At 38.4% G+C, this 8,567-nt stretch overlaps 1 non-coding gene across 1 annotated transcript; it reads left to right on the top strand.

Annotated features, from left to right (window-relative positions):
* Positions 1-7,606: 7,606 nt before the first annotated feature.
* On the top strand, positions 7,607-7,677 carry trnag-gcc (transfer RNA glycine (anticodon GCC)). The gene has a single exon. It is a non-coding gene; the product is annotated as a tRNA-Gly (tRNA).
* Positions 7,678-8,567: the final 890 nt, after the last annotated feature.

Raw genomic sequence — 8,567 nt, 5'->3', positions numbered from 1 at the left:
TAAAAGCAAGGGAGTTTTTATGTCCGTTGCAGTTCTTTTGCAACATGAATATAATTATATCGTTATTAATTTCTTGAGATATGCGATTCCATATTATATTCCCTTTTAATCAAATTCTAAAAGTATGCTTGTTGACTCCGGTATCGCGTTAGTTAAAGACTTCGATGCTTAAAATGTTTAGGGAGAAATGGAATACTGGTGTGTATGTTTTCTTTAAAGTACCGAGACCAGCCATATACTGTATGTTTAAGTTTCAAAATTAATATCGTTTATGGACTTCACACGCGTTGCAGTATGCTCCTATTCTTTTTATGCTTAGGCACTAAGATCTCCCTTCTGCTTTGTGTAAGGATGGTATCAAAAGCAATCTTAAGTGATGACAAACCACTACAATAACAACAGTAGTGGCTGGCTCAATGTATTTAAGGGACTTAAACGTAAAAGGAGATGCTTCATATTGCTTGACTAATTTTAAAAACTAAGTTATAAATGCAGACGCTCCCTCAGTGCGCTCCTCTGGTGCGCCGGCTCTTACACAGTGCCTGTCTGCCGAAAGCATTACAATATACATACCCAACACTGCTTGTACCCATCTGTCATGCAAATATAACACCTTGAATTGAATTGAATTGAGGGGAGAGGGGGGGAATACTAAAGACAATACTGGCTCAATACCAATACGGGCTTTGACGTGCTAATGCGTTGGTTTAACAGTCCGGGTGTGGCAGGCTTCCAATGTCAACTCGACTCGATTGGAAGACAATGAACGTATTTTAGCCCTAAATGAATTAATAGCAAACATGGTTTACATAAAATACATTTTTCCAAGAAAGTTTATAATAATACGATCTATAGTTGAAATCTGAGCCTACTTTAAAAATAAAGGAAAAGCATTTTCAGAGAGCAATCACGCTGTGTTTATGTAGAAAAAGCGATTAGGTTTATGAGCAATCTAATTACCTATTCGCATAAAACGCTATATAAAATAAAGTTTATTTAGAGATGAATGATCAGTGTCGCAGTTTAAATAATGGGAGTCAGGAAACTAACACACAATTAAATTTGCCTGTGGAGTGTATCTTATTAAGCTATAAATTGTATTTTGAGCGCGTTTTTTGACTTTTTTTTAATTGCATTTTCGGCGCGGACAGCACATACAAGGGTTAATGAACTGCGCCAAGAAATTTAAAATAGTATTTTAAATTAGGGTAGGAGTGAGGGTAGGAGTGGACCGCAGCAGGCATAATCAGCAAAACCAGGAAAACAAAGAACAGGACAGGTGAGATGTGTATCCAGAAAGCGAGTGATCAGAAAAAGGAAATGGAAAACGCAGAAAAAGGAAACGCTTTACAGGATAAAAACAATAACAACAGTAGTGGCTGGGCAAACGATTTTTTTTAATCGAAATACAAATTGAGATACTGTACTGTATAATGATGTGCATGAACAAAGGTATACTGCAATTTTCCTTAGATACGCGATTAATGCTTCGTAGGAGGAGGCGGTCTTTTCCTCTTGTCTAACAGTCTGTCCACAAACAAAACATTCCTGTTAGACAAGAGGAATTGAAAAAAAACAATTTTGTCAATGAAAACCGGTGTGTGTGTCTCTCCCTGCTGGATGTCCCTCTCACAAACTGCTGAATGAATAAAATAATTTTATTGAAAACGCGTTTGCGATTGTCTGGTATTTAATTTGGTCCCTTTTAACTGTTTTTCGATCTACTGTATTGCTTTGAGATGCCACTTTTAAAGGCGATATGTAAAATAAAGTTTTTTATTATTGTTATAGAGAAACATGATCAGATTTTCCCTGGTTCAGAAAAAAGTTCTAAAGTGCTACACATAACTTTCTTAATTCGATGTATTTAAAGCAGTGAACTGCTGTAGGTGTCACATAACATTCAGAAATACAATCACGTATTTGACAAATAAAAACGATTATAATCTAATCCTTCCACATTTGATCCCAAAATCCCAAGAAATATAAATCTTGACGGGTAGAAAGCTATGCTGAAAGTTTATTAAGATACTTAGAAGACAAAGATACTGTATCAATTTATGTTGCATTAGCCTGATTATGATTAAAAAACACATATAATTAAACACGCGTTTGCGATTTAAATCAGAACACGATTTAAATCAATATAAATGTTTATATTGTAACGCATACTGTCCAGCCTCCATTTCTCTATAAAAATTTACTCTGTTGCACACACACACACAATAGAAGCAGGAGCCACTGTCAGAAGGGAAGATATGTTCAAAATATCGCAAATATCGATCATGTTGCGATAGTTTGAAATATAAAAGTCAATTGATTGTCCATAATATCGCTATTCTATTTTTTCGAAGAAATGTTTGTTAAAAGAAGAGTCTAGCACCAGCTGGATTCGAACACACAACCTGCCAGCTGGTAGTCACGCACCTAGACCAGTCGGCTACAAGACAGCACGCATGAACAGGCAGGCGAAACAGCCCTACACAGCCCTGTCGCAGCATACGAATACCGTTATTAAATTCTTTAGATACGCGATTCCATATTATATTAGCAGAAAAGCTTAAAACTACCACTTTTTCACACGCTATTTCACATGCTAGTTAAATACTTCGATGCTTAAAATCGTTAGGGAGAAATGAAATACTGGTGTGTATTTTTTTCTTTAAAGTACCAAGACCAGCTATATACTGTATGTTTATGTTCCAAAATTAATATCATTTATGGCCTTCACACGCGTTACAGTATGCTCCTATTCTTTTTATGCTCAGCTACTAAGATTTCCCTTCAGTGGTAAAATTCAATATCTACAACGGGCACAGCAAAGACGTTTACTGTACTGTAAGTCTTTCTACGACAGACCAACGGACCACGAGTGCCCCTGTTGGTCAACCAATCACGTACTGCGGTGCCACGCGTCATCTTGCGTCACACTGAGCGACGCCACCTGCGGTACGTGTCTGTAACGCGCACTTTGAATGGCTGCATCTGTATAAGGAGGATAAGGATTTTGAAGTTGACTCGAAATCTGATAGGTAACCAGTGCAAGGACTTGAAAACAGGTGTAATGCATCCCTGATAGGATTCTTGCTGTCATATTCTGAACATATTGAAGATTGCTCAGTGTGGATTTAATTTCCCCAGTGAACAGGATGTGCATTTATTAATTCTAGAAAAAAAGCCTTTCTTGATTTCTCTAGTTCCCTTTAAAATAAACTATTATTCCACAATGCAGAGTATTACATGGCCAGTATTTACACATGATATTTGTGATTTAAAGAAATTAACACAAGCAGCTTTTGGAGATTTAAGTGTTGGCTGAGTTATTGCAGGATAAAAGACTAGAGATGTTGGCAAGAAGAAGATAATTTGGGGAAAGCTGAGGAATACACTTATAACAAGAACACTTCCTAATGGGGTTAGGCATACTTTTAATGAAGATGATGAAGTTAACAGACTATATGTTTACATAGATACTGAAATAAGGATTGTATTTTAGATTATGTGTAGTTGCTGGCATTGAACTGTGTGTTGGATGCACATGAATTGAAGGAGTGGGCAAACATAGCTGATGCGGATCCACAGAGCCAGCATATTAAGATGTTTATAATTAGAGGCAATTTGTTTAAATAACTAGGTATGGATACTGATGTGCAAGAGAGGTGGAAAGGCTGTTTCCTTAAGCCAGCACTATAAAATATTTTATTCTCAGTGAGATGCTGCCATTTCATCGTGGGTTTCTAACACTGTGTATAGTTCCATCCACACAGTGCCTTTACTTCCATCCATTTCTAATCTCTTTATCCAGTACAGAGGATTTGGAGCCTATCCCAGTAAGCAACGGACCCTGGACATAGCGCCAGTCCATCACAGGACAGACAGACACAAACACACACACACCAGGGCCAGTTTTCCCATAAACCAATTAACTTACCAGAATGTTTCGGAGTGCGAGAGGGAGTCATATCACACATATGGAGAAAAACCATGTAACCCAGAGAGAACATGTAAAACCCCCACACACAGGATGGCAGGAATTGATCCTAGGACCCCAGTACTGCAAGATAGCAATGCTAACCACTTCGCCACCATTATAAATGGATGGGTATCTTAGTTATCTTTCTAGTTCACAGGTTTGCATGCATAATTTAATTTTGAAAGCCACTGAGACATGTCATGGAAATATAACTATCAAGGAAGCCACAAGAGAGAGTTCTCACCTGAGTAAGGTCTTTATTTCAATATTGCAATATTGGGAGCCCTGCTACCACTTCGCAAAGTGCAACCAGAGACTCAATTTGTTACAAGCAGAACAGGGTTTTTATAAGACGTTGCGCTGTAAAAAAGTTCAGCACTTGGTCCCTTCTAAAACTTCCCCTTTCTCTAAGAGAAAACAGATTACATCATAGAGCGAGAGAAGAAAAACTAGATTTGTTATTCAAAGCTTATCAGTTACTTTCAGCTAATTCTAATGACCCAGACAGCATATATTGTTTTGGTACATTGTCTTCTAAACTAACCTAAACAGTGTACTTTGTTGACAAACTGATTTCTAAAATTCTGCACGTACTGTAGCACAGCAGTTACATCCTTGAAATATATTATCTAAAAGCACCAATATATTTTTTTCAAAGCTCTCTACATTTTTAAGAATCAATTTACTTATTAGATTTCCACTTCAGACATCAGGTACTACTGTTGTATTTACGAAAAAGAAACAAAACAAAAAACATACTAACAACTGTGCCATCCTACTCCTTAGTTAATACATTTTATTATTCATAAACAGTTAACATTGTTAGCAAAATATTTTGAATTATATTTAACCCTATTTTTTCTTTAGTTTTGTATTTAACTTTAATTTAATATTATTGATTGCTAATAGTTTATGCTAACACCTAACTTTCTTAATTAGATGTATTTAAAACAGTGAACTAAGTGTAACATACTATTCAGAAATACAATCGAAAATAGTTTTGTGGTGTTTGTATGGATGAAACGTTTCTAAAATGTATAACGTAACAAAATTAAAGACGATTAAAATCTGTAATCTTTCCACTTGTAATGTCATTAGACAGAACAACACGTTTCTGGTTTGTTTTAATTAGTATTAGTTAGTAGTTAGTAGTTTTAATTTAATTAGTATTGCAATTCGCACTGATTCCCTTGCGAAGATATGGACTTAAGAATATTCGTGCCTGGTCAAAAAATGGCATTAAGCACTTAAAATTAATATGGTTAATAATAGTAAACTGTAACATGCTGTAACAAGATCGGTTAAACTGCGAAGAAAATGCTTTCAGAGGAAATGTTTCAGGTGTGAAGAACATAGATCTCCAATGCAATTTCAACCAAACCTGTTCGCACACACCCTGCCCCCACTACCATTAGAATATACACAAAGCACTGAAATCTTTTGAGCTAATGATCAGGTGACCCGAGAGAGAGCGAGAGAAACACCAAGGGGTGCGGAACCAGTGAACTATTTACATGGAAAACGGGCGATCTCCCCAGACTGTCCGCCCGTTTCACTGTTACCTGGATACCTCTTTATTTAGAACTCACAAACACTGATTTTTAGTTTCGAAGGATTCAAGTAGGGTTTTAGATGAAAGGCAGCGACCTTAATCAAGCCCAAATCATAATTGAACCCATTCAGAGCCTACATTACATTTTAGCGTTTCATTCTGAGCAGAAGACCCTCACACCTGAAGAAGGCTTGCGTTTTCTCTCTTCTCTTTTAAGCATGTGTACAATGTGTAATACAATTACAATGTGTAATTACAATGCGAATCGTATGAGGGTGGGGGGAGGTGTCTTTCGCTGGAAATCTCGCCTGCTTCTACTTTACGAGTACAACCCCCTCTCTGCCGGAGTGCTGGCTGTGACGAATTAAACCGGTTTCACAGGTTTCAATCACAGACCATGTGACATGGGAGTCAGGAAACTAACACACAGCACCACCGGATTTGATAACACTATAAAAACGCTATAAAATAATGTGACTAGGCACAGAACAAGTTTACAGCACAGTACAATAATAAATGCTGACCATGACTTTAGAAGCATAAATTGCCTTACACTCAATTTAAACACAAGCTGTCTTTAGCCCTCTAAGCTGGTTCATACAGAAATGTAGAGATCCAGGCTCAGAACACACAGCTTCATTAGCGAATACATATGCAGGACAACTAGAGAAGACGTTTTACAGAGGATGGATTTTTAGAAACATCCCATCAGTGACATCACTGAAGTCAACTCCTAGGTACTGTAACTGTCGTGTGGATAGTTTCACAAGAATCAGACAAAGGTTTAAGCATCGCTTGTTCTAGATAAAACTGCAAAAAAAACAACAACAACCCATAATGTACTTCTTTGCGGCTCTGTTTGCCCAAATCATATATTCACAACGTGAAATCTAGAAAATAATATTACGTAACCAAAATCCGCAATATGGAAACAGAACCTGTGTAATTGTTGATAGATGATGTACTCGTAACATTTTTTCAAGACGAACTACAACATTTAAAAAATGACTTGTATGTACTTGATATCTCTAATCAATCCACGGGTCCCAGCACAAAACGAAACTAAAACGCATACCGTTTTGCGCTTCTTATTAGTTGCTCAAAAGTAATTTGACCGTATGAAATGCATAATATAAACCTAGAAACATATACGTGAGCAGTACTTAAGCACTGTAGTATCGGTGTTAAGACATACTTCTCAAATTCTGTAAATCAAGTTAAAAATATCTCAAGACCGATTCTGGTCATAATGAAACCATGTTTCGTGTATGTTTTCTTTAAAGTACCGAGACCAGCCATATACTCTATGTTTATGTTCCAAAATTAATATCGTTTATGGCCTTCACACGCGTTGCAGTATGCTCCTATTCTTTTTATCCTCAGCTACTAAGATTTCCCTTCAGTGGTAAAATTAGATATGAATATTCAATACTTAAACGGGCACAGTTAAGACATTAAATATACATATACATACTGTATACAGTACAGTTTTCATATGGTAATATGTTTATGTTCCTAAATCAATCTCTTTTATGAGCATGTGAAAGGCATGGTGAATCGATTCTCAAAAATTACTGTACTTTGCATGATTGGAAACAAATGCGTGATTGCGAAATGCTGTGGTGTTACTTTTACAAAGACGGTCAATGAAAAAAAGAATGTTGACCAGGGCAATACTTTGAGTTTACACTTACAGCTTGTCCAAGTTCATTCATTATTAATACTATTAGTAATATCTTCGTTAAAGACTTTGATGGCCACAGCTCAAACATGAGAGGTTGAGCTTTATTAGCTCCACCTTGCGGAAATTCCGGATACTATTATTTTGCTTGTCGTATTATAGGAGAATTTACGGTAACTCGCGGTATTTACCGGTAGCTTGCGGTAGACTGCGTACAGCGTACCGCAAAATAATGCGGTATCGCCCGCGCATTTTGAATGGCTGCATCTGTAGGCTGCCAAAAGTCTCCGAAACCAAATTTTGATAGCAGAAAATTCTCACTCGTCCAGAAGTTCCCTTGGGACCCAACATCCAGCACAGAGTGGTAAAAAAGCGTCTTTTTTGTAGACCTTTGCAGCGTGCATTGGTGGTTCAGTGGTAGAATTCTCGCCTGCCACGCGGGAGGCCCGGGTTCGATTCCCGGCCAATGCAGTGGCTTTTGCAGCGAGCGGCTCCATCACTTGCATCCCCTTTCAACTCGCAACTGAAAACCCACTGAAGCTTAGAAGCTGTGAGCCAGGTCAGTACCCGGATGAGGGTGACCTACAGGGAAAAGCAAAGCTTACAGCTGGAAGCGGTGTTAATGGAGCCAGCGGTGGGGCGCTCACCCTGAGGTCTGTGCGGGTCCCAATGCCCCAGTATAGTGACGGAGACGCTGTGTGGTAAAAAGGCGCTGTCTTTTGGATGAGATGTAAAACCGAGGTCATAGCTCTCTGTGGTCATTAAAAGTGACCACGAAAAGCTCTTGGTAATTGATGGTCTTCAATAATGCTTCTCCTTTAGGTACATTTGAAATCAGCTGAAAAATGCTGTGAAATGGGGGGGCACTTGAGGCCAGTGTAGGATTTGGGTTACAAGAACCATTAAACAGCACGAGAAAGCCCGTACACTGAATCGCAGGGCTTTCTATTCAAAAAAGGACAAAAGAAACTTCCCTGAATTCCATTTTTTGCAGCACAGAGAGGACAGCGGGCACAAGGCCTGTTAGCTCAGTTGGTTAGAGCGTGGTGCTAATAACGCCAAAGTCGTGGGTTCAATCCCCGTTTGAGCCAGGCAGTCTCCTCCTCTCTTGCCAAAACCCGTTCCTTTTTTGCTGTGGTGAGATTGGTGGTAATGCAAAGACGCCACATACTGCCGACATACGAGAGTGCTGTGGGAGAAGAGAGAAGTGATTGAAGAGTGTCCTAGGTGGAGCCAAGATGAAGTGTCACAATTGCCCAGGGGAGGATTTCAAATGTTTAAGATGGTAAAAATAACCGGAAGTGATCCCCCAGTCCGGCGCAGTCTAACGTACTTCTGTCATATAAAGTGAAACTAGATGT

This window comes from Atractosteus spatula, assembly GCF_055471065.1.
Source record: "Atractosteus spatula isolate fAtrSpa1 chromosome 16 unlocalized genomic scaffold, fAtrSpa1.hap1 SUPER_16_unloc_1, whole genome shotgun sequence".
In the NCBI taxonomy this organism is placed as follows: domain Eukaryota; kingdom Metazoa; phylum Chordata; class Actinopteri; order Semionotiformes; family Lepisosteidae; genus Atractosteus; species Atractosteus spatula.
This window is presented reverse-complemented; position numbering and strand designations above follow the sequence as displayed.